Source organism: Myxocyprinus asiaticus, chromosome 41, assembly GCF_019703515.2.
Source record: "Myxocyprinus asiaticus isolate MX2 ecotype Aquarium Trade chromosome 41, UBuf_Myxa_2, whole genome shotgun sequence".
NCBI lineage: Eukaryota > Metazoa > Chordata > Actinopteri > Cypriniformes > Catostomidae > Myxocyprinus > Myxocyprinus asiaticus.
The window spans coordinates 5,972,642-5,999,013 of record NC_059384.1 but is presented as its reverse complement, the minus strand read 5'-3'; the positions used below and the strand labels follow the sequence as shown (position 1 = coordinate 5,999,013).

General features: G+C 35.3%; 1 protein-coding gene across 2 annotated transcripts in view; it reads left to right on the top strand.

Moving 5' to 3' along the window:
- The window catches only part of LOC127432161 (suppression of tumorigenicity 18 protein-like), an 84,351-nt gene that overhangs the window by 13,375 nt on the left and 44,604 nt on the right, over positions 1-26,372 (top strand). Inside the window, exons 2-3 of one of the 2 annotated variants that reach the window (XM_051683013.1) lie at positions 164-321; positions 25,386-25,501. The gene's annotated coding sequence lies outside the window, so the exon portion shown is untranslated. Of the gene's footprint in view, positions 1-163; positions 322-9,260; positions 9,345-25,385; positions 25,502-26,372 lie in introns of those variants that run through there. The other variant, XM_051683014.1, reaches the window with a different exon arrangement.

The window sequence follows — 26,372 nt, the reverse complement described above, 5'->3', positions numbered from 1 at the left end:
ATTATGATTCAGTTATTAGTATATCTGTATGTTGTGTCTTAATTTTGCTGTGAAATTAAGTATTTTGGGTAGAGAGGATGTCAAATACATTTTATCAATAGACAAACTGGCATTAAATCTCTGTTACCCAAATATGTGCACACATCTGCTATTCTGCCCATAGGTCCATGGAGGGACCTAGTTAGGAAGGCATAGATAATCACTCGAGGCAGTGCTGGAGACCACCTTGTTAACAAGGTCTACAGCTGCAAACCGTATACATTCCTGGAGGACATGAGGTCGCACCTATGTTTCGGAGTCCTATACAGTAGATTCCAAAAGGTAAGGCAACTTGGAAACTCAAAAAACAAGGCAAGCTCATTGTCAGTGTCTATGACATCCGTTGATCTGTGAAGCTGTTTAATGTGATCAATCTGTTCTCCCGGTATTGGTCAGCATCCTATAATTAGCATTTGCTCAGGAACGCTGATTGAGAGAGCAGGCATGGACAGGTGAGTCTCACAGGTGTTTTTAAACCATTTGATACACTATCAGTGACACAGATGGAGTCCATTCCACTTATTACGCGCCTTGTTATGACAATTTGCAGCACCTGAGCTTAGCAGAGTTTGTAATGACAATGACGATGGGCATAATACATTTCCTTCAAGGTAGTTTTCTTATTTGGAGGTCATTTAATAGAAATATTTACCCCAAAAATGAAAATTCAGCCATTTACTCAATTTCATGGTGTTCTAAATCCATCTGGCTTTCTATCTTCCGTCGAACACAAAAGGAGATGTTCTGATAAATGTTCATGCTGCTCTTTTCCATAATGTGGATGGGTCTGTCAAGCTTAAAAAAAGACATAACAGCACCACAGAAGTACCCTAAAACTAGTCAATACTACTCAAGCACTTTATTACAAGTCTTCTGAAGCAATATGATCATTTTGTATTAGGAACAGAACGGAATTTAAGTAATTATTCGCTAAAAATCGTGCCATCTGCTGTAGCTCACGAATCGCATATTGTACATGTATGAAGACGTCAGTGATGCCAAACGTCATTGGTTCTCACATGTCTCGAATCAAATCATGATGCGTCAAGTATGCAGAAATATGCACAAGAGAATGAGATTTGACAACTGGTGGAGGAGAATATTTTCAGTGAATAATGACTATAATTTCGCTCTGTTCCTCACACAAAGCTATTGTACGGCTTTAAAAGTCATATGAACTACTTTTATGGTAGCTTTATAGTGCTTTTTACAACCTCGTCTCATAGAATCGTGTAACTATACTTACATTTTTTTAAATTATTTTAATGTGGCTCGTTATACATCTTGCTGCAGAAATAAACACTAACCTCATGAGAACCCTGGTTGAATGTGGTGTGGATTTTCCATTTTCCTTTTTTGATTTGTACCTAGTAGCCCCTAAGAAACATGCAAATAAATAAATAAATATAATAATAATAATAATAATAATAATTTCCTAAAATATTTTTCCTAAATATTTATGTCCACATATGTGGACAGTGAGACCAAGTTGTGAAATTTTAAATAATACCAAGCTGTAGAAAATCTGATTTTTTCATAAAGTTGTTTATGCATCCAGGAGTGTTGGTTATTCATGTTTTTGAGATGTTACAGAAATTAGCATAATAAATTCTGATTCAAAGTAACGGCCACCATCATCCAATCACTGCCAACCATGTTAAAATAAAATTGTACATTATACATTCTGAATCTATGTACTTATTACCATTGTCCTATATCTGCCAAACATGTTGAGTGGTCCAAACATCATCTGCAACCTGAAACTGAACTTTTGACTGTGAGTTGAGAAGTGAATGCACTTAGCTGCATTGAGAGTTTTAGGCTGCTCCCTATTTAGTGGATGGCTTAACCTCCAGTGTGCTGTCTGTCTGCACTGGTCTCAGAACAGTTCGAAATGCACCTTATCTCCATCCTTACTCTTTACACAGCCTCTGAAAGCAACATTTTCCAGCTTTTGGATGAACCCATTATTTCTTCGTGATAATGCAGAGTTAATATAGGATATTTTAAAGGAATATGAGCATACAGTCCATGTGATCATTGTGTTTAACAGTGTGCCGTTTCGCTCAGATAAAAAAAAAAAAAAAAAAAAAATGGCATATTGGATGAAACTAGAGACTTTACTCTTTTGACTCAAACAGGATTTCATGTAAAAACTTAAAGAGGTTTCTTACCAGATGTAGTTTTGTTGGGCGTTTCTCCCAAAGACAAACTCTGCTGTGATCGGCGCCATGTTGTTTTGTCACATGACTCCGTGCATCGAAAGTTTAACCCTTTACTGACAGAACAGAGTTTCGTGAACTGAGATCCTCTGATTTAAATTAAATGAACTTATGTGTTTCGTATAGCAAAGCCAAAAATAAAACATCCGTGCATGAGGATGTGGGGTCGTACGAGGCTAAAGATGCTTCAACAACAATGACTTTTATTCACTTTCACACACATCACTAGTAAAATGGCAGATTATCGAGTAATAAACACTTACTTTTTGCCCTGTTCCTCACACAATGCTATCTTATGACATCAAAACACTTTTACTATAGCAAATGTCGTCACAGTCCTGATTCGAAAGTGTCAGAAGCACCAATATATGGTGCGGTTGCTTCAGCAATTGTGTTTTTCATCTCACATTAGATTTTTTGAATCTATCAGTTAGGTTTAAGGTTTAGAGTAGGCAGATAGGTTTAACTGATTTAAAACTCAACAGAGGAGAACATTTAACTCATTTTTAATGCCACACAGTGGACATTTCACCTTGGAACTGCCGCAATACATGTAATGAACCATGTAATATCATTTTGCAAAAATATCGCCACTGTCATGTAATTTTCATAAGATCAGGCTGGCTTTTTGCATCTTGACATCGCTTGGTCACTATATGCTTTCAATGTATGGAAACATAGTGTGATTATGCAAAATCATCTCTTTTGTGTTCCACGGAAGAAAGAAAGTCATGATGGTTTGAAATGACATGAGGGTGAGTGAAGCACAGAATTTTCATTCTTTAGGGAACTATTACAATAGGTGCCTGATAGGCCATAAGAAATCATTGCACATACTGTAGTTGTCACTGACCACAATGTTTTTTCAGCACATTGGATTAGAGCTCTGTAATTGAGCTCTCAAAATGTTTGGAACATTCTTTAAAATCCTTTCCCTCCTTATTTTTTCTTATATCTGACCCTGTGAGGCCATGATAATATGGTACAGAAAAATCTGTAAGAATATATTTAATAGTGCAGTGGGGATGGGGAGCTCTGTTGGAGCAAGATAATTGATTTCATTTTAATCAGTTTTTGAAATTGCTGCTATATTATACTATGTTAAATATTAATAAAAAGACTTTGAAAAAAAAAAAAAAAAATCCTGCAGGAAATGCGCAGCTGTAAGCATTTCTATTTGAAGAATAGAGTTACTCGTCATAGTGTGTGTAGGACTGACTAAGGCACATAAACAACAGGGTCCACATGCATTTAACTTTGCTTACATAATTGGCAGACTAATGCAAAAAGCTTTTAGACATTATGTGTGACCCAGTGTGATACTTTTATAAACACAATCAAACATTTTCTCCAAATATGCCGCGTACTTTGAAAAATGTGCTCCTTTGTGTGACATGTCAAACACATTTCATTTCGCCCACTTTAGCTCTAAATTTCCCTCTAATATACACCTATTTTTTTCAATAAAACCCCAAATCAAACTCCCAGAATGCACTTTTATTCTCTTCATGTTGTTCCAGACAACATGCCCTTGATGGAGGAGTATGTGTATGTATTTATATTTGACTTTAAAATACAGAATATTCAAGAATTTTTTTTTTCTTGTCCAATGATTCATCAAGACAGTTGTTGCAAAGCTGATCCACTTTAAGACCTATTTATTCTACATGTTCTTGTCTTTTGCCAGCTGTCACAGCACATTACAAGAGATCAGCGACGTCTTGACCAAATACACTCGAAATCAGATTTCTGCAGTTTGTGATCTTCAGTAACAACCAAGACAGGTTTTCCATTAAATAAGATGCTTGTAATGACAACTTCTTAGTTGTGTCGCGGGAGATTACGGAAGAAGGAAACATGTAGTTTTATGTTGTAAGTACGTTTGACGGCCAACCAATCTGTCCGCTCACACATATAGAAGTGACAAACCTCCCAGAAAGCAGTTGCGAAATTAGACTTTCAAATGAAATCTACAACAAGATCAACCGCCAAACCTTTTGTAATGACTTGCCCTTCTGTCCCCGTTCCTCAAAATTTACGCTCTGCTGATGAAAAAAACTCTCCGGACATTGTGCTCGCACCTTATCCTCTGGAGAAAAGAACAAAACAGATATGAGCTTTCTCCGAACTAGGGAAGGTGGAGGGGTGGTGGGGGTCTGGCAGGCGCATACGCAAAGACACATCAGATGGGAGCATCTTGCGGGCCCCCTCATGCGTTTTCACTCATTTTGAGGACTTGGCCATGGGCGTCCCCCCTCACACCCTCTCCTAGCCCCCTCCGCCACCCACCACCCTCCCAAAAGTGTGGCACTCTTTTGTCATTGTAATCCGTCCTCTATTTGCTAAAGGCTCACTCAGTGTTTGCTTTTGCGGACGGGTGTACATTTGCGCGTGTGTGTATTTACAAAAGTCAGCAGGCTCAAGAGCGAGGTGACATCACTAGGGCTTTTGTCACACTCTGTAAATGCAATATCCTCTAACCAACCCCCCTACCTTTCCCTAGAGTGACAGTCTACAGGGAAGAATTACACCTCATCACTCGCGTAATTACTAGTCGTGCTTCTGTAAGTCATCAAACAACATTAAACTCATGGGTGGGGTCATTCGACACAATGGGTGCCATTTGTGTCCTTCATATACAAATGTGTAAAAGCACAGTCTTTCGTTGACTAATATATGACTAAAAAGACGAAGTTATGTGTCACTGTCAACCCTGTTAGTCATATATTTTTTTGTTTTAAATTAATGGATATTTCCATAAATATTATTATTAATCACTGTATCTTATGTTTTGTATGTTTATGAGTAGAGGACGATCTTATAAATGTCAACCCTGTTACTATGATTTTGTATAGTAAACAACTGATAATTAAGCATTTTGTCTTTATACTATCTATCTATCTGTCTGTCTGTCTGTCTGTCTATCTATCTATCTATCTATCTATCTATCTATCTATCTATCTATCTATTTCATGTAACATGATGTATTATTAAAAAGACTTCAAGTTGTGTCTCCAGGACAGGTTATGCATCAACTCTGTTACTATCATACCCTGTCACTATCGTTTTTAAAGTAATGGACTGTTTCAAATAAAAAAATAAAATAAAATAAAAAATATTGTCATAATGGTAACATCCTTTCAAGAAGTGAACTTGTCAAAAACAAGTTCATTTCTGTGCTCTTTTTATCACTTTTCATTATCTTATGTTTAGTTATAGTAGTGGACGATCTTAAAATGTCAACCCTGTTACCATGACTTTGTTTAGTAAACAACTAATTATTGAAAATTAGATGCTTTTAGAAATACTGGAATAAAAGTATTTTTTCTTAGAGGCACCTTGTAGTAAAGTTGTCAACCCTGTCAACTCTCAGAAGGCATAATTATGTCCCAACATTTATTAAAAATCATAAAAAATTATATTCCAAATGTTCTCAAAATGTCAATCATATTACCATGATTTTTGTGTCGTAAACAACTAATAATTGAAAAATGTATATAGAATGTTTGTAGAAATACTTGCATGAAATGATCTTTCTAAGAAGCACCTTGTAGTAAAGTTGTCAACCCTGTTACCTCTCAAAAGGCATATTTATGTCCCAACATTTATTCAGTTTCATTAAAATATATATTCCAGGGGGGCCTGGGTAGCTCAGCAAGTAAAGATGCGGACTACCACAAGTTCGAATCCAGGGCGTGCTGAGTGACTCCAGTCAGGCTTCCTAAGCAACCAATTGGCCTGGTTGCTAGGGTTGGTAGAGTCACATTGGGTTAACCTCCTCGTGGTCGCAATAATGTGGTTCTCGCTCTCGGTGGGGCGCATGGTGAGTTGTGCGTGGATGCAGTGGAGAATATCGTGAAGCCTCCACGCATGCTAGGTCTCTGCAGTAACACGCTCAACAAGCCACGTGATAAGATGCGCGGATTGACTGCCTCAGACGCGGAGGCAACTGAGATTCGTCCTCTGCCACCCGGATTGAGGCGAGTCACTACGCCACCACAAGGTCCTAGAGCGCATTGGGAATTGGGCATGCCAAACTGGGGAGAAAAGGGGAGAAAATCCACCCAAAAAATCAAATAAATTACCACAAAATGTATATTCCAAAGGATCTTAAACACTTTTACCATGATTTTGTATAGTAAGCAATCGATAATTAGATACTTGTAGAGATATTAGTATAAAATCATCTTTCTATTCAGCACGTTGTAGTAAACTTTCTGTCAATGCTGTTACCTCTCGGAAGGCATAATTATGTCCCAACAGTTATTAAAATGAAAACATATATATATTTTCCAATTTATCTTACAATGTCAATCCTATTACCATGACTTTTGTTTTCAATCCTGTTATCATCAACCACGTTACCTCTCAAAAGATATAATTATGTCCCAACATATATTAAATGACATTAAAATGTATATTTCAGCGGGGCCTGGGTAGCTCAGTGAGTATTGACGCTGACTACTACCCCTGGAGTCGCGAGTTCGATTCCAGGGTGTGCTGATTGACTCCAGCCAGGTCTCCTAAGCAACCAAATTGGCCCGGTTGCTAGGGAAGGTAAAGTCACATGGGGCTGCACTCCTCGTGGTTGCAATTAGTGATTCTCGCTTTCAATGGGGTGCATGGTAATTTGCGTGTGGATCGCGGAGAATAGCATGAGCCTCCACATGCAGAGTCTCCGTGGTGTCATGCCCAACAAGTCACGTGATAAGATGCGTGGATTCACAGTCTCAGAAGCGGAGGCAACTGAGACTAGTGGGAATTAGGCATTCCAAATTGGGGAGAAAAGGGGATATATACATATATATATATATATATATATATATATATAAAAGGAAATAATTTATATTCCAAAGGATCTTAAATTTCAACCCTGTTACCATGATAAACAATTGATACTTAATTAGAAAGTTAGATACTTAAAATTCTCTTTCTAATAAGCACCTTGTAGTAAAGTTGTCAACCCTGTTACCTCTCAGAGGGCATAATTATGTCCCAACAGTTATTAAAATGAAAAAATAAATAGATTCTAAGTGATCTTAAAATGTCAATCCTATTACCATGATTTTTGTATCGTAAACAACTAATAATTGAAAATATGAAATTTGTAGAAATACTTGCGTGCAATTATCTTTCTAAGAAGCACCTTGTAGTGAAGTTACCATCAACCCTATTACCTCCCAGAAGGCATAATTATGTTTCAACATATATTAAATTGGTAACACTACAGTTAGGTTCCATTTTTTAGCATTACTTAACATTAGTTAACATGAACTAACAATGAACAATACTTGTACAGCATTCATAAATTTTGTTAATGTTAATAACAACATATACAACTTTTGATTAAAACATTTTATTACTATATGTTAACATTAGTTAATGCTCTACGAACTAACAATAACTAAAAACGAACAATTGTGTTTTTATAATCTAGCATTAAAAAAGATTAATAAATGCTGTAAAAATATATCGTTCATTGTTAGTTCATGATCCCTAATGCATTAACTAATGTTAATGAATGAAACCTTAATGTAAAGTGGTACCATTCAATTTCATAAAAATGTATATTCCAAAGGATCTTAAAATGTCAACCGTTACCATGATTTTTGTATTGCAAACATCTAATAATTGAAAATTGGATTTTTGTTGAAATACTTGCATGAAATTATCTTTCTTAGAAGTATCTTGTCAACTTTGTAGTAAATTTGTCAACCATGTTACTGTCAACCCTGTTATTTCTTAGAAAGCATAATTATGTCCCAACATTCATTCATAAAATTCATTCAAATTTAGATTCTAATCTTAAAATGTCATTTCTGTTACCATGATTTTGTATAGTAAACAACTGGTAATTGAGAAATTGATATTTGCAGAAATACAAGCATTAAATTCTTTTGAAAACAAAGCTTTTAATTTCATATTAAACTGTATATCCGTCAACCCTATTGCCTCTCGAAAAGCATAATTATACCCATTATATATTACACTTTTGCTTGAGATGCAGGTGCACAATTATACATCAATGTAGATGGGGGAAAAAAAGAGAAATACAATGTCAATCTATTAACGTTCCAGTTTAATGACAACGTTTCAACACTTAATGGGTCTTCGTCAGGTCAAACAAACATCCCATGTTAAAAATGGTTAAACATGTAATGTATTAGCATTGAAACACGTAATTTATCGAACAGAACTTTACTTAAATAATATAAATCACCATATCAAACTGAAAAAGGCATTTCATCGCATTTCATAGAAAGACCCAGCAACACTTTTTAAGCACTTAGACCTTAAAAGCAGCAAAAAAACCTTGTCGCAGTACATATTAACAGAAAATAATGCAAGATTAGTTTCAAAAAGGCCATAAAGTGCAAATAAAAAAATAAAAAATCCACCAGGCCGACCTCTCATTACATATACTTCTGCTTGTTGTTTCCGTAGCAATAAAGTGGCAGACATTGGAACTGGTCTGTTGAGCCATTGTTATCATCTCTGACCATCTGCTACCGAAGGCTGACATTCCATCTCATTTGCATGGTAACTGATATGGGGGGAGGAGAGATTGTGGGTGGAGTGGGATGGGGTGGATGGGGAGGGGAAGGGGAGGGGGGGTGTTATTTGGAAGGGCATATACCCAAACGTTCATAACAATATGAATGAAAGTTTTTCTTTTTCTTTTTTTATGTAAACTATTACATGCAAATATGCACATGCATGCACATGCATGCATGCACATGCAGGATAAATCAGTGTAAACATGTACAGGCAACAGAAGAAAGGTCTGGTCCTTCCCTCTGTGTGCCGGTTTTTATGTTTTGTGGGAATGGAGTGTGAGTGTGTGTGAGGTAGTGGAGGGGTTGCTGTTGATGTGCAAATGTGCATCATATTGAGTGCTTGTGAATAGGGAGGTGTGACGTAGAAAGGGAGCAGAACGCAGGTGCTTATCTCCGGGCTGTCACAGACATAGTGTGTCATATTCCTGGGGACTACCTTTCAAAAGCTACCGGCTCCAGCGCTACAGCATCAACCGAGCAGGGACAGCACAGAACCTGCAGCTAACTTTCAGCTTCAGTGAAGCAGGTTGGTGTACCGGATGTTTTTTGATGTGACAGTAGCTGTTGCTGTGCGTTTTTTTTTAGTTGGGTATCATATTGAGCTGCGTGTGTTTAACTTAAAGGAGATGTGTTTGTGGTGACAAGTTTTGATAGAATTTATTTATTTTTTTTCTTTTTTTAAATGTTGTTCATTTTTTTAATTATTTTTTTTACTCTTATTAATTTATAATTTTATAAGTAAAAAAACAATATATATTTTTTTTTTATATATTTGATTCAAAGTTGCCACAGTGATTAGATATTTGTTTTGTTTGTTTGTTTAGATGAGCTTTTTTGTTAATTGAAAGTGAGATTCCAAGTGAGTTTTGTTCGATATTAGACTTCAGCCAGTGCGAGCACAGATTAGATAGCTCAAACTGTTTGTTTGAAGAAGAATTATCTATTTTGTAATCACACAGATAACAGTTGATGTTGTCTACCTAAATTAAACGCCCTGTGCGTGTGGCGGAGGGTTTAAGCTTGTTAGCATTGTGTGTTAGCACAAAGCTTGGACAGGTTGTTGGGAGCTTTCGGTAAAGCAGCTGAGCACACACAGCCCTTCCTGTCTTTCATCTCAAACTTTCAGGCTTCAGGCTGCGATGCTGTTACTGCCTTCAATTTGGTGTCTTCAGGTTTTACAGCGTTTGGTTTCTGTGTGGTTTTGCAGTGGCAAACTAAAATATAAGCTTAGATAGTGTTTATGGAATGTCAGAGATTGGCTTTAACATTGTGGTTTTTCTGAAACTTTGATTTGTGAAAGGGAAACTTTGATTGTAACTCGCTGAAACCGATGTTACTGTAAGTATGCATGTAGGATGAGGATATTCTTTTGTAAATGTTCATTCTCAGTAATAGGAAATAGTACTATTTTAGATGTTTATGCTGTTTAGGAATAAGGCACGTGACATTGTGACCTTTATTTTGGAGTCTCACTTTAGTCATTATGATGTCTTTGTGATGTTTTTAAAAGCAGATCTGTTATTATGCTTAAGTTGATATTTTAGCTGAATTTTTAGAGGTAGGAATTGGTTGTCAGGATCATTGTCAACAGGTGAAATTTTTTATACTTATTTTAATTTTTTATTTTTTGAGGAACACATTCACAACAATAGCTTGGATACATAATTTGTTTTTAAATTTATTTATTTCTTTATTTTTTGGTCAAATATAGCCCCTAATTTCATCTATTTACTTTAGTGAATGTTTAATTATCATCATTGCATTATTAACAACAATCATTATTAATACATCTCATACTACATTGTGATTAATAAATCAGCAAATTACTATGTAATTTTTTTTGTACTCTGCAAAGACATCTTTTTAAAATAAAAATTTTATAAACATGCATGTAAAATAATTAGTAAGAACATTTGCCTCTCCAGGAAATTGCTGTTTTATTGATAAGTACAATTTTTAACTATTTCAAACTAAAAGTCCCATAGAGACGTCAGAAAGGTCAATAATTTGAAACAAATGCTTGTGATTAAAAAAGCCGTATTGTTATATATTTCATACTGTTAGAAAGAAAAGTTGTACCTTAAGCCCAGTCTGTATATTTAAACTGAGCTTTTGAGCGGTGTTGTCATTCATCACTATAAAGTCAACAGGAGTCAACAGAATAATGTGTTGCTAAGCAAACCTATGGATATTTTATGCATCTTCTGTTCTATTAATTTCCAATGTCGAGATTCTAGTTCAGTTTGAGCGCAACAGTTTTATCCTCAAGTTTGAGAGGGAACTGTCCATGGTGCTGTTTAACACACTGAGCTTGGTTTAGTCCTTAACAAACGCTGGTCCTCAGATATAGATTCTCAAAAACAGGCCTCAGCGATGCATATTACGATGCTACTTTTCAAATCTGTGTGAGGTTAAAGGTCGTCTGGGTTTGGCTTTAACCTTAATAACCTTTGACCCGCTCTTTTATGCCCATTTAGTTCTTAGAAAACATCCGATAGTGTTGAACTCTTTGTTTTTGCAACAGGATTTAAACTAGAAACCCATATTAGAACATGATCAAACATTCAGGTTCAACATTAACTCGGGTTAATACTGAAACATCAACACACTAATCATCTGTGTTTGTAAATATAACCATATAAAAACCACAATAAATTTACAAACATGAAAACAAACATCCACATCGTAATTATGTATCCATGTTACATCTCGTTACCTGTTTTTCTTTTTTTTTCCTCAATCCCCCTTCCTCAAAACCATCCATGCACAAACTTCACTTGGTTAATCCAGGCAAATGAATTTTGTGGGTTTAATTCAACAAGGTTTTAAAAAAATGTTCCATCTGCTGTGGAGCAGCTGGTGATAGACTGAATGTAATTAATTACTTAACTTTTGAACAGTAGTCCAGGAAAACAGGGCTGTGTGTGTGTGTGTGTGTGTGTGTGTGTTCGAGAAATGAAACTGAAATCAGGAGCATAGCAAGAAGATTACACACAATAGAGCAACGTTTGATTTTTCCGTGGCTTGAAACAGCGACCGTTTGATGCGATGACTTCGGAATTATATTTGCAATTAATGAAAAATGTGTTTTCAGAAATTAAAACAAAAGGCACAAATGTACAAACAACATCATAAATGGACTAAATTGGGTATATAAATCGCCTTCTGTTGTCAAATCCTCAACATCTGATTGGCTTAATCAATTGTAAGAGATTTGAAGTGATAAATAAATTGTTTCTTTGTGCTCCAGTCTTTAAGCAGATATCAGTGCGATCACAGTGCAAGCTTTCATGTGACAAATAACCAAAATATGACTCAAAGACATGAAAGAGAAATAAAAAAGTGTAAAACTCTCATGAATGATTCCGGCATGAAGATCAATTTATACTCTGGCTATACAATCAAAAATACAAGTAAATAAATATACAAATGTGGGAGAAGGTAACTGACCATTTGTACTCTATTAATGCAAAGAAAATTACTTGTAAATACAGAAAAAAGAAAAAAGCATAATTGTGAAAAGTAAAGATAACTAACATTTTAAAGAGAAAACTATAAGTTTTACAAAAGTTTTAAGTAATTTCACTGTTATTCTTTTAAATTATGATCCAAATGTCTACATCAATGTCATCTCATATTAGTTTAGGATGAACTTGACGTAGATTTTTTGCAATGAAAGAAAATGCACAATTAAGTTAAAGCTTAAGTGTCCCACTTTACCTGTAATCACCCTAAACAAGTAAATAAATATGAAAAATGTGTGAAAAATAAGCATAACATATAACATATAACATAACATAACAAACAAGTGGCTACATGAATTCATCCCATTTTAATTTAGGATGAACAATTTTTTAGTACTAGACAAATATGCACATAATAATAAGTTCATTTAAAGCTTAAGTGTACCACTTTACCTATATTCACTTTTAATTTAAATAAATTAATATGAAAAATGTGTGAAAAGTAAAGATAATTAAATTTTTTTAGAAAGTTTTATAGAAGTTTTAAATTATTTGTCATTGGCTTTTTTTTTTTAAAAAAGATAAAAATTGCAACATCAGCGTCATCCCATATTAATTTAGGATGAACTCAATGCAGATTTTTTAGTACTAGGCGAATATACACAATAATAAAGATGACTAAGTTTAGTTCAAACTTAAGTGTGCTATTTTACCTATATTCACCCAAAATAAACGGATTAATATGAAATATGTGTGAAAAGTAAAGGATTTAAATTTTTTCTTGCCATGAAAAGGCAGGGAACCACGTTGTGTAATTAAAATTACATGGGCCTTTTTTTTAACACTTTTTTTCCCCCTGTGAATATATTTCAGCATCTACCTTGATAGCAGTGTTACCTCTTTGGCTGCGGGTGTGTTTGTTGGCCTAACTATAAAGGATCTGCCTGCACCCTTGTGGGTTGGGAAGAATTAGGATTTATGAATTTATTTCCTCTGTTGTATTGTTTAAACAGCTTTGGTTCAGTTTTGATCCTTTCCTCTTGCCTTTGAGGCTGTTCCATGGTGTCAGCTGTTGACTGATAGTAAGAGAACTGCCTCACAGTATGAATGAAAGCGAAGTAGCGGTTGGTAAACACTGATAAGGGATAAATAGAAAGCGGTCAGGCAGAGATAGTTCAGTGGGAGCCCAGATTGTGTGCGGTCTGGTAAAATGAGATTCTAAGCCTGTCCTTTTTTATTCTTCTACTCATGCCCCCCCACCCAAACAGCCCCCCTAACCACACACACACACACACACACACACACACACACCATCCACCACCCCTCCGGATTGCGTTTGTCTAGAAAATCTCCAGTGACCTCACACGGCAAGTCATTGGCTTTAGAAATCTTTTTTTTTTTTTTTTTTTTTGCGTGTGTGTGTTTGTTTTGTCTCCTGACATGGGTCAAGTTAGCCAATAGACATGTCCCTGTTGATTATGGACAGCTGGCACTGGTGTGAGTCCCACCTTAATGCATTTAACATGGAATTATGAAAAGAGAAAGACAATATGGAGTGAAGAGGACACAGCAGCCTGTCTAACCCTACTAGACATTGTCCTGATTTTAAAAGGTGATATTGGAGGAGGTTTTTATTATTTTTTTTATTTTTTAAATATGAAAGCAACTTTATCACTACATATTTGGTTTGATCAGTAAGCCAATTTGAACAAAAAAGTTATATAAAAAAAAAAAAAAGTTAAAAGAACTTTAAAAAGTAAAAAATAAGACAAATATTAATTACATTTATATTACAATTTTATTAATATTTAATATAAAAAAATACATTAAAAAATACATTAATTACTAATAATAAATATTAATAAAAATGTGCTTAAAATTTTCGAGTTTTATATGCTAAAAATATTATAATAATTTAAGTTATATTTCAGTATATTTCTTTATACACTGTAAAAAGTTAAAAAAAAAAACTATATTGCAACTATAGTCCCGTTGCTTATTTAGTAACATTTAAATAATTTTTTTTAATTGAATTTATTCGACTGAACAACTGAATATTTAACTCAAATGTATGTTTAATTTCCACTTCATATAAAAGCAACCTGCTTTATTTATTTTTTGACCTTTGCTTTAACACCCCTAAACATTTTTTTCCAATCTGTCTTTTATAATATAAGATAGACCTTCAGAAGTTATACCTTGAGGGTCACCATGTGGTATATTTCTGCTGAAAATTGTGTCTCTCTGCCTAATGGGATTGGTCGTTAAATGAATGACACAAAGACTGAGGTGGGGGGGAGCCAAAGCACTCAATTTCCCCCCTCTCGCCACGCGACACAACACCAAGACTAACACGACCCCACCTCCTTCACTCTCCTCAAACAAAACGTTTCATGTCGCTGTGAAAAGCTAGCGTGGATGGGGTAAGTCAGGTGGACTTTCTCTGCCCTGCTGACCGTGTCTGTGTCCATACGTACATCCATGTTTGCTAAAAGACAGAGAGTGAGAGAGAGACAGAGTGAGAGAGAGTAGGGGAAGAGAAGGATGCTTTGGTGTATGGAGGGTTTGATCTGTGAAATGCATCAAGACAAGTGTGGCGCTTTTGTAAGCTGTCATTTCCAGTGTCGTGTTTGAGAGCGCTGATGCTCGTGGAAACACATTTAAAAGTCAGAGTTGAGACACTTATCTTTGGGTTATTTTCTTTGGATTTTACTCTGCACTCTAATTAATCCATTGTTTTTCTTGACTTGTGTACATTTTACTTTTGTGTTTGTTACATTGCTCTTGTTGTTGTAGAACCTGTTCATTTGGGAACTTGATGTTTTTGTTTCAAGAACTAATTTTTGTTTGGCTGGCTGTCATTAGCATTTACTTTTAATGAGTTTAATGAGTTTTATGTCATTGAAAACTGCATGAGATTTTTAAAAAACTGCAAGTAAGGAGTTGTCTATATTCTATGTGGCTTTTTTTGTCTGACTAATTTAGTGGACTTTATGCTATATATGGGTTAACTTATTATTTCCACACCACTCTGACCAGAGTGAACCAGAGTGAATAACAATCAATTGAAAACATGTCAGTTTCACTTTTTCTCAGTTTCTTCACTGCAAAAATTGTGGAGTTGTATTTTTTCCTCTTTTTTTTTTCTTTTTTTTTTCGGTAAAAGTATCAAAAAATGCTTAAATCAAAAAAATCTTACAAACGTTAGTGGGGTTTATGCTTCAAACATGAAAAAACTATTTGCCAATGGGGTAAAAAAAATCAATAAACTTGTTTTCAATTTGAATAAAGTTTTTTTTTCTTACTCCATTGACAAATAGTTTTTTCTTGTTAAAAGCATAAAAGTTTCTACATTTTGTTATATTCTTCTGAAAACAAGACAAAATATCTTATGTAATTTTGCTTCTCAAGTAAAATGATCTTCTTTTAAGAATGTTTAGACATTTTTACTGGAAAACAAGAAAGTGTCAAGTTTGATTCTTCACTTTTGCTTTATTAAACTAGTGTAATTAAAGTAAAAGAAGTTGAAGATTTTCACAACTCAATATTTAATTCATATGTAAAACTTTTCTATATTTATTTTCGTGTCTCAAAATTTTGACATGCATTTTAGAAATTGCGTAAATGTACATTGTAGATAAACATTTTGTTTACTGTATTGGGTCTTGTTATTCATAAAATGATGTGTGGTTGAGATGTGAAAACACGCATACTTTAAATGTGGCTACAAAGTAACACTAAGAACAATATTTAAGGTTGTGGCCAATCACATCTGTGAATGCAAATATTCACATTTAGAGATTTTGAGATATGCATATTGAAATGGCTGTAATTTCTAAAGTACATGTTTATAGAACATTTGGTCCTTTGAAAGACACAGGATATCTTTGCCCAGCTATGAAAATATGGGTTAAGAATGTTCATAGTCCATCTTCTTTATTAAATCCCAGGTTAAGTCAAATTTACATTCTGTTAAAGATTATTCATTTCATTGCGGCATATAATCATATTCAAGTTCCATCTGCTGGTCTGGCAAGCTTGTTTCAAACTCATACAAACTTGCCTTTTTGATCTTTTAAGCAGAAAAAAGTCTGACCTCACTGTCAGGCCACAGATGTGTGTGTTTGTGCTGTTGGGTGATATGCCTGTTTAAACTGGTATTAGTTTGATAAAATACCACAATTATGGAAATGTAAAAAAAAAAAAAAATTCAAGTTTATTTCTAACAAAAGACATTAATTCAAACAACATTTTCACCATACTTATAAAAGCAAGTTTAAGTTGATGACAAAAGTGTATACGCGTCCATTATATTTATTAGAGGATTACAGAACGAGACTTCATAATTCCATGATCCCCACCCCACACCCCTTTTGGACATTTTAGTTAAATCAGAATTCCCAACTAGTCCTCTTTCTAATGCATAAAATACTTAGGCGTAACTCTTTCCAAAACAAAGCTTACTCGGACTGGGAATTCCTATGCCAGAGGTAAATCCGAGTTAACATGGATTTAGACTGGCATGAGTTAAAGGACTAGAGTTTGTAATCCAGGTGGCCAGGGGATTTCGCCACACACTGGCAAAAATCACTTAAAACTCCCCGAATAGCCTGAGCTACAGAATCCAGAGCACAAACACATCTTCCTGAAATGATGACAACATAGGGAGAGATGTGCTGAAACAGAGGTCTGTGGTGTTTGTGTTTGTTTAGATGCCAAAGAGGACTTTCCGCTGTGTTATAGACCTGCTTATTTAGGTTTAAATAAGGATTTGATGCCATTTAATGCCATTTGACTTGAGTTTGTAACATTTTTCCTTTCTCAACTTATTTATGAGCAGTGCTGGGATGCTACTTTGAAACTTGTCATGCTACAAGCCACTCATAATAAAGATTCTATTGAAAAAGTATTTAGCTACACTGCAAGCTACTAATTAAAAGCAAGCTCTGGAGGGGGAATTATGGAAGCTATTTAAATAAAAATTAAACACATAACTATCAGAAGATTGAATAACATATTATTTTATTACATTATCATAATAAATATTATAATATTATGTGTAATTGCTACAAACAAGAAGACTTAAAATGCTGCAAAAGTGTTTGTTCAGTGAACAGGTGAATCTTTTATTAACCAGTTCATTTTAACGAACTGTGTAAACTAACTGATTCACTAAAATAAATCAGACTTCCCAATGCATGATTTGAGGAAAAAAAGGTAGGACATTTCAGGAGAGCATGCTTAATTATTACCCAAGGTCTGTAATGCAGAGTGTGCAATACAATATTGCAAAAAATATAGTGATTTATCATTTTGTCACGCTACACCACTACTCATTAGAAAAAGTAGCTTGTCACCGGAAAAGCTACTTTGTTTTGAAAACAGCTGAGCTGTTGTCACAAAGCTAAACAATTTATTTATGTTAGTAACAGCACTGTTCAGTTATTTACTACCCGACACTGCTTATGAGGTAAAGAGTAGCATATTGAAAAGACTTGTTTTGCTAATTAACTTAACCCCCCCCCCCCCCACACACACACACACACACACATTTTTAAATGTTTACTTTTGAGGAAAGCCATTTATGCAAGTGAACATAAATTTCCAATGCAATTCACCCTCACTTACATTGCAAGATTGTTTTGGGGTTACATTTTGTAATCCGAGCTCAATAGTGTCATTGGCCACTAGTTTTCAAACATATGCCATGAAGGACAACCTTTCCCTTTTTCCCTCCATCTTACCCCCCTGATTGGAATGAGTGAGCAAACAGGAGGGACAGTGTTTGTGGAGGATGAAGAAGCCATGGTGAAGTGGAGTTGTTTAATGGCAGGAACAGCTGACTCATTAGGCAAGTGCAGTGAAAGGTAATTAACCCTGGGTAAAGTACAGCTGCCATGCGAGCTGTTCATTTCAGTGCAATCTTATTAGGAATCAGGAGTTTAAAGGGTCTTCACCTTTTTAACCCAGCCCGTGATATACTTTTTACCGTCTCTTTCCATTTTTATTTTAACCCAAGGGCTTTGGAGTATGGAGACCTGCCTTTTGTGCTCCAGGATTTAGCTCAAATAGTAGCCAAGGCTTCAGCAAATTGCATGACCACCTGGTAGTACTCATGCATCCTCTGTATTGAGATACCTTCCCCGGTCTGAAACAATGACCCGGATCAGTGTGTGCTGATAACAGAAAACAGGCGTGGTTTTGCCTGCTAACACCTGGTCTTGATTGTGGCATCTCATTTTATTAATTTTTTTTAGATCTGCTTCTATGCTTCCCTTAAAGCATATTAAGGAAAGACGATATGTTTGCTTTGTCACAAACATCTTGAATTTAAAAGTAAAAGGCTACGCATTTGAAAGCATGAGTAAATATATTCACATTGCTTAATAAGTTTAGTATATATTATATATACAAACTATTTAAAAGACAAAAAGTCTCTGTACTCCTTTAGGCATAGTTCAGCCAAAAATAATGCCCCATAATGTTGTTCCATACCCACAGTGTTGGGTGTAATCCAATTGTAAAGTAATTAGTTACTGTAATCGAATTACTTTTTAGTCAAGAAAGTAGTGTAATGCATTACATTTTAAATTCTTGTAATCAAATTACAGTTAATGACTTTCAATAATTTAATTACTTTAAGTACATTATAAAAATAGATTATGGCCCTGAAACAAATCATTGTGAAGGAGAAATGTGAGGTGTGGAGTGTTTCACTGGTGTGTAACTATGAACAAGAAAGAAATATAGACATTATTTTGAATTTGTTGAGCGGAAAATTGTTTTAGAAAGTAACTTAAAAGTAAAGTAATTAGTACTTTGATTACTTTTTAAATGAAGTAATTAGTAAAGTAATCTGATTACAATTTTAGAGAAACAAGTAGTAATTTGTAGTGGATCACAATTTTTAAGTAACTTACACAACGCTGCATACCCATTTGACTTTGTTTCTTCCATATTAAGCAGAATGTTAGCATCAGTCACCACCCACTTTAATTTTATAGGGAAAGGTGGATGGTAGAATGACAAACTAAATTGTGCCCAAGACAAAAAAATGAACAAAACGGCAATTGCGAGAGCGGTGGCCAATGGGGTGTTAGCTTCAGTCTCAAAACATTTAAATGTGTCTGATTCTGTTTATGCACTCTTTTACTCACGTTCCCTATTACAACACTATTTGCCTTTTTTGTCTTTTGTTTGAGGAGTTCCTATTATTATAAATCGCTAAAATGGCAAGGATGAGCCACAACTAACTCAAAATTGAATTGACACTGTCCTGAGCAAATGATAAAAACTTGTGTTTGCCATCCGATTTGTCCCAAAACTTGGATGTACATTTTCTGCTGTTTTTAAATAGCAGCTATAATTTATAAAACCTTCAAAAAAATCACATTGGAAATGTTTAAGTTTGTAATGTATTTCGCTAGTTTTATATTTGCCTTTTAATGAGTCAAAACAATCTGAACAGTAAAAGTTGTGTTGATCTCACAGTGAATTTAGAAACAGTAGGTTGACTTCTCTTGAGCTAAACCAGAGACTATTTAGCCCAAGATGGAGCACTTATATATTTGAACACCCAATATGGCGGATATAGAAAAGGAAGTCCCGCCTTACAGGTTAAAGAGCCAATCACCTTTTAGATACAGACATAACCTGTCAGTCAGCTTGGGAAAATGCATGGCATTAGCTGGACCAGCCTAAAAAAATTATGTTTTTTAGCGTGATCTGAGCTAAAAATGAACAATTAATGATACCACTGCTGATTTAAAATATGTTATTTGATTGTAATCTTGACCAACTGTTTTGGAGATTTTGGTCTTTCCCCATTCAAGTAGATAAGAGCTTTACTTTTATGCTGCTTGTATGCATAGAAAATAGCTGCATGGGAGCATTCCCACTATGGCCGCCAAGTGGACTGACTGCCTTGAAAGTGACTTTGGCTAAACTTGCTTACCGAAAATAAAAGCACTAACCCAGGCTGCCGAAGCGGGAAGTGTTTTTGAATGTAATGACCATGTGAGCTCCAGTTTCTTAGTGAAATGCTTGCAGAGGGGCACCAAAAGCGAGTTTATAGCTGTAAAGGATATAATACAGTGAAGAGGAATGCATGTTTTATTGACTCTACCCCCAAATCCCCACCCTAAACCTAAATGTCAGTGCAGAAAAAATGGAATGGAACCTCAGAATCATCACTTATTTTAATAACACAGTTACTTCCTAGTTTCAACATGGGACAAGAACCTGAGTCTCCCATGTGGCTGACGCAAAGTGCTTCCAGTCTCACCACAGGAGAAGCCAAATATGCTTGGACAGATGCAAAAATGTCTTATGGGAGATGACACTTGTCAGGAACTCTGCATAATGGGGCCGATGTCAGTGTACTGGAACATTTGGAAGCAACATTCCGACTTCCCGTGTGATCATGTTGCTTGGGTGTGCCTTACCTAATTTTGTGCTCCACTAAATGATAGTTTATTTATTCATTTGTTTTATTGGGTCACTTTTGCCTAATTGTCTGTGCGAGTACAGACTTTGGAGCTTTACGATTGCTTGTTTTTATTGCGAACAACCTTTATCATCCGTGTTGCTGGCAGATTTCCCATAGAATAATTTATCAGATGAGAAATGCTTTAAACAGTTGGAAACAACTGTATCTTTGAAGTTCCTCCCACATTAGACCTAGGGATAGATGATGCACTTTAAGGTAATTATGCTGAAACTAATTATGCTTGCCCTAGAAAGAAAACATAGCTCCATATTCCAGGAACTAAAAGAAGTTAAAATAGCAGCTTTTGAGTTTTCATATTTCACAGTTTAAAGTCTCTGGCACGAACTACATGGAGAGTGAAATCTCACAAACACACACACACACACACACACACACACACACACACACACACACACACACACTCCCCCGCCTCTTTTAATCTTGTGTGCCTCTTTTATTTCTTTGTTTTTAGGCAGAAGGCCTATAAAGTAAACATACAGATGTGATTTAACGATGTATGGTATCATCACCCAACCTTTTTGTCAACATCATATTTTTGTTTAGATTTCATCAGTCTTGTTTTGACTGAAGCTTTGATGCCCATTAAATTTGTTTTCATTAGATTTAACAATATTTGTAAACAGTGGAAAAAGTATCAACGCAACAACGTAATTGATTCGCCACGACTCCACCCAGTTCAGACATATCAAAGAACAGCCATGATAGGGGACACATTTTAGTAAATTTGTTTGTTTCACACCTTTTTATTTCAAAGAGAATGTAAACAAAGCCCAAACCGCCCCGCCGATGCGCATTCAATTACAATTATTTTCTCCTTTTCTCCCCTCTTTTTTTGCCTGTTACAGTAAGACATTCAGCACGGGGCGGAATGAAAGTAAAGGCTGCTATCTCTTGCTTTGCGCTTCATTATGGTGCAACAGAAAAACACTTAGCATGTAAAATGAATGTGGAAATTATTCCTGGGGTAAACTATAAACACACAAGTTACCCCTCCTCTCCCCCACCACCATCCTCCTAGATCAGAGTGTAATTGCCAGTAATCAGGTCTGTTTGCAGCTGATAAAACCTCTCTGAATGCGTGGAACCCTCTTTGTGTGATGACTCAATTACGCCCGAAGTGGCTCATCAAACCTGGACCATCAGCAGCTTTAATAAATAAGGAGGCACAAACTTGCTGCAGGCGCATTGTGATTCCATTCATTCCATAATTAAATCCATTCCTGGCTTAACCCTCTTCCAACCAGACGCTACAGACTAACAAAAAGACGGTGAGAGAGAGAGAGAGAGAAACAGAGAGAGAGAGAGAAAGAGAGGGAGTGACCTTGCGAAGAGACCCGGTGTCTTCATAACTCTCTATGTGCGATATTACCCGAGACAGGTGATATAGAGAGAAAAGGAGGCAAAGAAAACAGGGAAAGGTGATTGGAAGGAGGGAGAGAGAGAAAGGGGGAGGAATCTGGGTGGAGATACAGCTCAAGGTCTTTATTTATTCATTGTTTAGTGCCACGTAGTGCTTATTCCGTAATTACACTGAAAGTACAATCTAATCATAACAGTCATTCTGGAAGGAAAAGGGCACTGAGTGTGTTTCGAACGTTTTATTTTAACGGTAATTTCATTTTGCTGTTTATAACCTCAATTATTTTACGAAGACTTAATAATAAACATACAACCAAAAGTGGCATTTTGACCATTTAATAGTAATAAGTAGTATACATGAACTTTTAATAAATCCAATCTAGCTAACGCTTAACTTACTGTATATAAGTTATATCTAGGTTAGATACAAATTAAACAATTCAGCTTGTACCTTAGTTTGTAAAAACACATAAAAAGCAGTGTACAGAAATGCAGTTACCATTGAAGTCTATTTGGCAACTGCATGCTTGCATTTGACTGCAGAATTGATTGAATTTTAACTGCTATTATTTACAGTAATCCTGCAATTTAAACCATGCAGATATTGTGCTAGCAAAATAACATCTAAAATAAAGTGCCTGTAATGTGATAAATGTGTAAAGACACTTACAATAGAAGTCTATGGGGCAACTATTGTACACTTGCCCCATATACTTCCATTGATACTGCATAACTGTGTACACATATTTTGTTTGGTTGTCTTTACATAGTAATGATCAGAGTACTAAGAATTATTTAAATATAAGTAAAAAGCAAATTTTTTTTGTTGCTTTTTTAACATTTATTTTTTAACCATTAATTTTCAAAGTCTTAATGCAATTAAAAGAGCAACTTTTAACATTTAATAGTAGAAGACTAAAAAGTATGTTAGTGTGAACCTTTAATAACAAGTTCTCTCTTTTTTTTAAACCACTCTCGTTACCGTTTAACTTATTAACTTAACTTTCATAAGTTATGAAATAAGTTAATTCTGGGTTAGATGCAAATTAAATACAATTTCACCTTGCACCTATGCTAGTAAAAACAAACCAAAAAAGCTCATGTACATAATTTCACTTACACTCTCCATGGGGAAACTGTTGTACACTTGTATTTTACTGCATTGGTTGAATTTGGATTTGAACTTGTAATTATTACATTAATCCTATTATTTTAAACATTTGCTTTCTTTTTTACATTCTGAAGTTTTGCCCCATGCACTTTTTGTGCTTGAAAAATTACATCAAAAATAAGATGCAATGTGATAACTGTGTAAATGCAATACTGTTGCTTGCCCCATAGACTTCCATTGTAACTTTTCCATTTTCTTTTACAATCTGAAGTTGTGCCCCCATGCACATATTGTGTTTGCAAAATAGCATCCAAAATATAGTGCCTGCAGTGTGAAATGTATAAATGCACTTATAATGGAAGTCTATTGGGCAACTGTTGTACGCTTGCCCCATAGACTCTCATTGTAAGTGCATAACTGTCAACACAATTATTTATTTGGTTGTTTTTACAAACTAAGGTTGTCAAAATTATTTCTGTGGTACTACAGCTTAATTTCATGTGTGGTAATAAGACTAAAGATCATTTCTGTGGTTTAATTATCAGTTGCCGTCCCTTGAGCAGTTAAATTAGCGATTGTGATGCTGATAACTGCATAATTACCATATGCATTGTGTTTTCTTTTTTTCTTTTTCTTTTTTGAGGTTTGCATTCATGGACCAACATTGTGCTCTGTCACAATGACAGTGTGTGTGTTTCTGCTAGGATTAACTTAATTATCAGAAATGTCATTAGTTTTAACATTCTTGTTTAAAAATAAATCTTCTTTGTATGTTTGTAAGGGTCACCATGTACCCCTTTATTATGAACAAGTCATGTCCATTGATGTTTAGAAAAGTGCAACTCGCTCTCTCTCACTCTCTCTTTCAGCTTAGACAGGGCTTTGGGAAAAAGAGCAGATGGGTTAGGGCAAAGTGCACTGGCTGCATACACACACACACACAGACATACACACACACAGACATACACACGCTGCATCAGGAAGCACGATCTCCTTGGAGACCAAGAGGCCATACACATTAGTGGCCCGATCCTCAGAGGGACACTGCCTGCGTGCAGAAGGGGCAAAGAAACCCCCTTATAATGATTCAGCAGATGACGGGCCGTTCGAGGAGTGGGCCGTCTTTCTTCTTATGCTAATGAGGGGGGCCCCCTCCTCGTCCCCGGCCCTTGTGCTCGTGCGGTGGTGGGGGAAAAAGATGCTGGAGTTTTTTTGCCATAATTAACACAAAGCTCTCTCTCTTTCTCTCAAAGCCAACAGGCATGAATGGCTCACCAAAAGCGAAGTTCAGGCGTTGTGTAGGGCAGTGTTTAAATTGTCCCCGATGCGCACAATCACACAAAACTCTTCCCGGATTAACCATATTAATTACACTCGAGCTATTTGATTTCTGTCAAGCAATCAATTTGCATCTTGTTAAGAAAGCCACATGAGGTCTCGTCTGTTAATTCGCTTCCAGGTTTCTCAACCGCACCATTCAGTTAGCGTTAACTCCTACATTTTCACCAAAATGAATTGTTCCTCTTCAAACAGCGTGCACTGTGAAAAGTTTTGTGAGGTAACATAAAAATGTACTTGTAAATATTATTTAATTTGACTGAAGCAACCTGAATGCATTGGGTTGCATCAGCTCAATACATTTTTAAAGGCAAGTTCACCCAAATATGAAAATTCTAATGTTATTTACTCATTGTTCCTATTGTGTTTCCTTGGAACACAATAGGAAATGTTGGGCAGAATGGGCCTGACAGCCTCAGTTGCAGATTTCTTTTATTGCATGGAAAAAAGATGCAATGAAAGTGAATGACTGAGGCTGTCATTCTTTGTGTTCATTGGAGAGAAAAAAGTAATATGGGTTTGGAACGACATGAGGGTGAACAACTGATGACAGAATTTTTCCTTCAAGAGTCAGATCTGGTAGAAATGCGCAGCTCTTCAGGGTAACAACTGCCTATTTTCACTTTTTACAGTGTGAAGTTCATCATAAATGTCCATGTAACCACTTAGTGATCATGTTTTCACTCCAGGACACATCTGTGATTTAAAAGTTGATTTAATACTAATGAAACCAAAATATTCTGTAAACATCTGAAGTGTTATTCTTTTGTCATTTTCTGCCCTCAGAGCATGAATGTCACACCCACGTCTTAGAAAAGCTGAAGAAAAGTGTGTGCAGTAACCGGAGCGGCCCGCAGGGACCTTTCAGAACATCTTATTCATTACAGGGCGAAGAAATAAAGGTAAAATTAGTCTTTTTATTCCTGCTGTGGATATAAATTGATATACATTGGTTCATTCAGAGTATCATGTGCACTTCCGGTAGTTTATGCATTCTTGTTTGTGGATTACGGATCAATTTGTGACCTGACATGGGGTTCACTTTTATTTTTATGTTTATGTGTATTTACTTTCTGCATTAGCATTTCAAGTCATTTTTAGTGATGTACCACACTGTAAAACATTTTTTAAACTCAAGTAGCTGGATACATAATTTCAGATTTAAGAAAAACAAAATATCTGTCAATTTTTCGAAAGCATATACACCCGTAATATATTTCTCTAGCTTTCATTTACCTTCTAATAAAAATCTAAATTTTAAAAGAGTAATAAAATTTATGTTTAGCTGTTGGGAATAAATTATCTAATTTTGCACTCCACTTATTTATGTTGTAGTTTATTTTTTGGGTGTGAGCATTAGACACTTAAAATGGGAATGCACTTTGAATGGAAGTTTTTGGGGCAACCATAACTTCCCCTTAAGACTTCCAGTGACTTGAAGACTTAAGTGCGTAACTGTCAATGTATTTTTATTTATTCATTTATTTATCTAATATATACATATTTAATATGCATTTAATATTATTTACTTTTTATATTATTATTATTTATTTTATTTTATTTTATTTTATTTTATTTATTTATTTTTAACAAAAGTTCCAGTAAAAAAAAATACACATGCTGGAATTCTTTAAAAAATATTTTTTAGGTAACTTAAAATGTGCCTAATTTGGTGACGATAAACAATACAAATTATTTAATGTGACTGAATGAACCTGACTATATTAATTTGCATGAAAGTAACTTTTAAACATCAGGTCTGGTAGACCTCAG